This window comes from Mauremys mutica, chromosome 6 (genome assembly GCF_020497125.1).
Source record: "Mauremys mutica isolate MM-2020 ecotype Southern chromosome 6, ASM2049712v1, whole genome shotgun sequence".
In the NCBI taxonomy this organism is placed as follows: Eukaryota; Metazoa; Chordata; order Testudines; family Geoemydidae; genus Mauremys; species Mauremys mutica.
Window position 1 is genome coordinate 110,200,994 of NC_059077.1, and position 7,673 is coordinate 110,208,666.

A 7,673-nucleotide genomic window follows, 5' to 3' on the forward strand; every position below is an offset into this window, starting at 1 on the left:
GCCAGCACCGGCGCCAGCGCTTGCAACTCCACCGCCAGAGGGCGCCAACGGGCCTGAACTGGCAGAAGCAGCAAACAACCCTACCCAAGAGGCTCAGCCGGAGCCTGAAATGACACTTTGTGCACCAGCGGGGAGCGGTCCACAGTCAACGGAAACAACCTCATCACCTACATCGCTTCCAGAGGAACTGGTGTCTCCCGCCTCAAGGGAACAGTTCCAGAAAGAGCAGGAAGCTGATGACAGCCTCAAGAAAGCATGGGCGGCGGCACACAGCAACCCACCGCCTCTCAGCTCTACTACCCGATCCCGGTTCGTTGTGGAGAACGGACTGTTATACAAGGAATTTCTTTCTGGTGGACACCAGGAGGGCTGGCATCCTCAAAAACGGTTGCTCGTTCCGACCAAGTACCGGGAAAAGCTCTTAAGCTTAGCCCATGATCACCCTAGTGGCCATTCTGGGGTGAAACGAAGCAAAGACAGGTTGGGAAGGTCCTTTGACTGGGAGGGGATGGGCAAGGCGGTAACCACTTACGTCCGGTCTTGTAAGGTATGCCAAACGGTAGGAAAACCCCAAGACCAGATCAAGGCCCCTCTCCAACCACTGCCCATAATGGAGGTCCCATTTCAGCGAGTAGCTGTGGATATTATGGGTCCTTTCCCAAAGAAGACCCCCAGAGGAAAGCAGTACATACTGACTTTTGTGGACTTTGCTACCAGATGGCCGGAAGCAGTAGCTCTAGGCAACACCAGGGCTAACACTGTGTGCCAGGCCTTAACTGACATTTTTACCAGGGTGGGTTGGCCCTCTGAAATTCTTACAGATTCGGGAACAAACTTCCTATCAGGGACCATGAAAGACCTGTGGGAAACTCATGGGGTGCATCACTTGGTTGCCACCCCGTACCATCACCAAACTAATGGCCTAGTGGAAAGGTTCAATGGAACTTTGGGGGCCATGATCCGCAAATTCGTCAATGAACACTCCAATAATTGGGATCTAGTGTTACAACAGTTGCTGTTTGCCTACAGGGCTGTTCCACATCCCAGTTTAGGATTCTCACCATTCGAGCTGGTGTATGGCCATGAGGTTAAGGGGCCATTACAGCTGGTAAAGCAGCAATGGGAGGGGTTTACACCTCCTCCAGGGACTAACATTCTGGACTTTGTAAGCAACCTTCAAAACACCCTCCGAGACTCTTGGGCCCTTGCTCGAGAGAGCTTAAAGGATGCTCAAGCGGAGCAAAAGGTCTGGTATGATCGACATGCCAAGGAGCGGTCCTTCAAGGTAGGAGACCAGGTCATGGTCTTGAAGGCGCAACAAGCCCATAAGATGGAAGCGTCCTGGGAAGGACCATACATGGTCCAGGAGCGCCTAGGAGCTGTTAACTACCTCATAACATTCCCTGATTCCTCTTTAAAGCCTAAAGTGTTTCATGTTAACTCTCTAAAGCCCTTTTATCCCAGAGAATTACAGGTCTGTCACTTTACAGTTCAGGAAGGAGATGACACCGAGTGGCCTGAAGGTGTCTACTACGAAGGTAAACGAAATGGTGGTGTGGAAGAGGTGACCCTCTCCACAACCCTACAACGTCTACAGCGGCAACAGATCAAGGGACTGTGCACTGACTTCGACCCCTTGTTCTCAGCCATCCCAGGACGGACTGAGCGAACCTACCACTCCATTGACACAGGTAATGCTCACCCGATTAGAACACCACCCTACCGGGTGTCACCTCATGCCAAAGTTGCTATTAAACAGGAGATTGACAACATGTTGGAGATGGGTATCATCCGCCCTTCTACCAGTGCATGGGCATCTCCAGTGGTTCTGGTTCCCAAACCAGATGGGGAAATACGCTTTTGTGTGGACTACCGTAAGCTCAATGCTGTAACTCGTCCAGACAACTATCCAATGCCACGCACTGATGAGCTATTGGAAAAGTTGGGACGTGCCCAGTTCATCTCTACCATTGATTTAACCAAGGGATACTGGCAGGTACCACTAGATGAACCCGCCAGGGAAAAATCTGCCTTCATCACCCATGCAGGGGTGTATGAGTTTACTGTGCTTCCATTCGGACTGCGGAATGCACCTGCCACCTTCCAAAGGCTGGTGGATGGTCTACTAGCAGGATTGGAAGACTGTGCAGTTGCATACCTCGATGATGTGGCCATTTTTTCTGATTCATGGCCCGAACACCTAGAACATTTGAAAATGGTTTTAGAGCGCATCAGGCAGGCAGGACTAACTGTTAAGGCCAAAAAGTGTCAAATAGGCCAAAACAGAGTGACTTACCTAGGACACCAGGTGGGTCAAGGAACCATCAACCCCCTACAGGCCAAGGTGGAGGCTATCCAACAGTGGCCTGTCCCAAGGTCAAAGAAACAGGTCCAATCCTTCTTAGGTTTGGCTGGATATTACAGGCGATTTGTACCACACTACAGCCAAATCGCTGCCCCACTAACTGATCTGACCAGGAAAACCCAGCCAAATGCAGTTAAGTGGACTGATGAGTGTCAGAAAGCCTTTACCCAGCTTAAGGCGATGCTCATGTCGGACCCTGTATTAAGGGCCCCAGACTTTGACAAACCCTTCCTAGTTACCACCGATGCATCTGAACGTGGGGTAGGAGCGGTCCTAATGCAGGAAGGACCAGATCACAACTTCCATCCTGTCGTATTTCTCAGCAAGAAACTGAGAGGGAAAGCCACTGGTCCATCAGTGAAAAAGAATGTTACGCCATTGTGTATGCCTTGGAAAAGCTACGCCCATACGTTTGGGGCCGGCAGTTCCAGCTACAAACTGACCATGCTGCGCTAAAGTGGCTTCACACCAACAAGGGAAACAACAAGAAACTTCTCCGCTGGAGCTTAGCTCTCCAAGACTTTGACTTTGACATTCAACACATTTCAGGAGCTTCCAACAAAGTTGCTGATGCACTCTCTCGTGAAAGTTTCCCAGAATCAAGTGGCTAAAAAGTGTTATTAACATGTTTTCATGCTTTGTAGTCTATGTAATAGTGCATGTGTTTTATTGCTCTGTTTGTTTTACAGTTCTAGGAGGAAATCGCCGCCAGTGGATCCCACTGTAGCGATTTGGGGGGCGTGTCATGAATAGTTAGTAAAGGGTTAAAACATAGTACCTGGTGGACACCTGACCTGAGGACCAATCAGGGAAGAGAATTTGAAACTCCTAGGAGGGAACTTTTCCCTCTGTTTGGGGGGGGTCTTTGTCTTTAGCCGTCTGGAGTTACAAGGGTCCAGATGTTTTAATCAAGTCTACAAGTTTCCACCTTTCTGAACTAATTTCTTCTAGTCAAGATAGTGAGTATTAGAAAGATACGTTGTGTCCTCACCTAATAATCCTATGCTTGCAATTCTGTGTGTTTGTTATTGATTATTCTTATTCTGCTGTTTTGTGTACTGAGAAAGAGAGAGGATTCTCTCCAAAACTTAGCAAGGTTATACCCTATGAGTGTCCAGCTTGGGCTCATAGAGATTCTGTATTTTCTTGTTTTCCTTTTAATAAATTCTTTCTATAAAGACTTGATTAAATCCCTTCTACTGTGGATAGGGGGAGGGGCGAAGACACTCTCTCGGTGGTGAGACAGGCTTATCTCCGGGCAGAGAAGGGAGGGGGGAGATAGTTCCTCCTGGGTTTGATTCAAACAGTTGAATCAGGTATCTCTTTCCAGTGGCTAGGAGAGAGAGAGAGGGGGGGAGGTTTCCCTCCGATGAGTGGATCTGTATTTCCCCAGGGAACGTCTCTGGAAAGGGGAGTGGGAGGGGGAATATAGGGGTGTCTCGGCCCACGTAATCGACCGAGTGGTGGCAGCCTGAAGGAGACCTACCCTAGGATTTTGGGGTGGGGGGAAGACATGCGGGTCCTCACTTTGAAACCGCCCAGTTTCAAGTGAGGGTAGACTCCTGACACCCCCCCCCCACCCCCTTACAACTCCCTTTTGGGTCAGGACCCCCAATTTGAGAAATGCTGGTCTCCCCTGGTTAAATCTGTATAGTATAGGGTAAAAGCACACAAAAGACCAGATTTCATGGTCTGTGACATGTTTTTCATGGCCATGAATTTGGTAGGGCCCTACCAATAACCACTGATGGACTTCCATGAATTTATCTAGTTTTTTTTAAATCCAGTTAGTTTTGGCCTTCACAACATCCCCTGGCAACAAGTTTCACAGGTGGATTGTACAGTGTGAAGATGTACTTCCTTTTGTTTGCTTTAAAGCTGCTGCCTATTAATTTCATTAGATAACTCCTGATTCTTGTGTTAGATGAAGGGGTAAAAAACACTTTGCTATTCACTTTATCCACACCATTCATCGTTTTATAGACCTCTGTCATACCTGCCATCAGTCATCTTTTCTAAGTTGAATAGTTCCAATCTTTGTAATCTATCCTTTTATGGAAGCTGTTCCATACCCTTAATTTTTTTGTTGCCCTGAAAATGCAGAACTTGGATTTCTAGCAGTCCTGCATATCACCTTGTTGCTGTGTGTTTTCTTTTTGTAATGTTTAATAAGTAACCAAATCCTTGTAGAATTAATGGGAAACTACCACTGACTTCATTTAGTTTTTGGTTTAGTATGATTGTTAGGTTTTCTTATTTTAGAGAAAGAACTTATAATTAAGATTGTCACAATTATTTTTAGTAAAAGTCACAGGCAATGAACAAAAATTCACAGGAGTTTGTGAGCGGTCTGTGACTTTACTAAAAATAACCAGGGGCCAAAGCTAGATTGGGCAGGGGGGAATGACAGCTGGAGTCCCATGGGGAACTGATAGGCCAAGCCCCAGGGCCATAGCGGGAGGGCACATAGCCCTGGCTCCACCAGCCACAGCAGGGGAGGGATGCACAGCTGCAGGGCAGGGGCACACAGTCCCAGCTCCAATCCTAGCCACAGGTGCACTGCCCTGAGCACAGGTGAAGGAGGCATATGGCCCATGGAAGCTGCGAGGGGAGTGCACAGCCTCAGGGAACTACAGATTGGTCAGCCTCACCTCAGTCCCCAGAAAAATCATGAAGCAGGTCCTCAAGGAATCCATTTTGAAGCACTTGGAAGAGAGGAAGGTGATCAGAAACAGTCAACATGGATTCACCAAGGGCAGCCACGGGGCAGGGGCACGCAGCCCCAGCTGTGGGGCAGTGCGCATGGTCCCGGCCATGGCGCAGGGGCACGCGGCCCCGGCTCCAGGCCCAGCTGCAGGGCAGGGGAGCGCATGGTCCGAGTTCCAACCCCAGGTGCTGGGCAGTGGGACAAAGTCCTGCCTCTAGCCCTGGCTTCAGCCGCTAAGAGCTGAAGCCAAAGAAGTCATGGAGGTCGGATAAAGTTACGGAATCTGTGACTAAATCTTATCCTTACTCATAGTATGCAGCAATATATAGGATGAAGCTGTCCTGACTGAGCCAGTGCCTGAGTTGATGAGATGACACTAGCAAAGAGAGAGGCCTGGTGACATTTAGTGAGGCTCAATGCAGTTGGAGCCAAGATGCAGTTGACTGTTCAAAATCTTTACAAGAGAGATCCTTACAGATTACCTTATCAAATTATTATGGTTTATAGAAGAAATAGCACCTGTACAATTATTCTATTATGAAAAGGGATTCTATAGAACAACACTGCAAAGTTCCCATCAAGGTTTATCTCTAAGTTTAGATTTCCCTCTCTTTCAACCTTAGCAGCATGACTGACTGGTTTATCCGGCATCTGGTTGAGATTGGCATGGATGAGAGTCAACTGTCTCATAACAGGTTTAGTCTGTATCAGCAAAAACAATGAGGACTCCTTGTGGCACCTTAGAAACTAACTAATTTATTTGGGCATAAGCTTTTGTGGGCTATAACCCACTTCATCAGATGCATGGAGGGAAAATACAGTAGGCGGGTATAAATATACAGCACCATGAAAAGATGGGAGTTGCCTTACCGTGTGTGTGGGGGGTGTCAATGCTAACTAGGCCAATTCAGTCAGGGTGGATGTGGCCCATTCCCAACAGACTTTTCCAACACCTTCTTAGCAAGTGCTGGGAACAGGCCACATCCACCGTGACTGAATTGGCCTTGTTAGCACTGACCCCCACACTTGGTAAGGCAACTCCCATCTTTTCATGGTGCTGTATATTTATACCTGCCTACTGTATTTTCCCTCCATGCATCGGATGAAATGGGTTCTATCCCACGAAAGCTTATGCCCAAATAAATGTGTTAGGCTCTAAGGTGCCACAAGGACTCCTCGTTGTCTCATAATACTTAGCTCTACATAACCCCTTTTCATTTTAACATCTCAGAGGATACCATTATCCCTATTTTACATACAGAGACAGTGAGAGAGAGGTTAGGGCCCAGATCCTCAAAGGTATTTGAGCACCCAGCTCCTACTGAAATCATGGGCGCTAGGCACCTACATACCTGAAAGTCTGGGCATAAGTGACTTTCCTAAGGTCTCTCATGAAGTCAGCTAGCAACTCACTGCTGCTGGACCCAAACCACCTGGGAGCACAGCTGCTGGAGAGGAAAAGGGTCCAGTGATTAGGGCACTAGCCTAGGACTTAGAAGACCCGTGTTCGCTTTCATGCTCTACCACAGACTTCCTGAGAGCTTGGACAAGTCATATATCTTCTCTGTACCCAAGTTTCCCAGCTGTAAAATAGGGATAACAGTGCCCTAATACCTTGTGGTGGTGTGAGGATAACTACATTAAAGACTGTGTGGCAATCAGAAAATGCTGTGATGGGGACCATATAAAATACCTAAAACAGACACCAGGGCTGTTTCTATAATCCTTATCCCTCTCCGTCTACCCAATTCTCCAAATGCTGTGTTCAGACAAGGAAGAGAGTCTGTCCTGAAGAGCTTAAAGTTTAAGACTAAGATTTTCAAAAAGAGGTGGTGGGAGGCAACCAAATCCTATGGAAATTCAATGGTATCTGGGCACTTAACCTCTGAAGCTCTTTGAAAACCCTAGTTTAAGAAAGCTGTTCTTGCTCCCAGTGTGCCTTGAGGGCAATTTCTCAAGACAATTTCCTTTATGCAAAGAAACAGTGAAAGGCTAATCTGTTGTCCATAACAGTGTTCTGATGCCTGGACAACCCCTCCCACTGTGACAGCCTCTCACTGATTTTGACCCAGGACAGATGAAACACAAAGGGAAGAGCCTAGGACAAAGATTTTCAGTAAAACATAACATGAAGGTGGTCTCTCGTATCACCAAATCACTCACAGTGAGTAAGCTCAAATGTCACTTACAGATATTTGCTGCTCCAAAAGAGCTTCCTCCCTCACCTCACCGGGGTTAACGTGCTGCAGCTTTTAACCATGTACAGCAACACCACATTCAACAGTTTAAGGAAGTGAAGAAAACTACAAGGGAAATTTAAGTAGGCAGAATGCAATTATTAAAGTTAATCTCAGGATTCTGGCCAAGTTCAGACCTCAACTCTGACAAGTACCATCGAATCTTTAACAGTCACATTTGATCAGAATCTTAGTTTTGTGTCTGTTGGCAAACAGCACCAACAACAGGCACCATGCTTCCCAGCATCATGCTGAAGTACTATTTTCAGTGCTGATTCTAAAGAGACTGACACATACTGAATCGTTTCCTTGTTTTTTTCCTTCCTATGTTTTCCTTCCAAGTACTGACCTGATTTGACCCTGT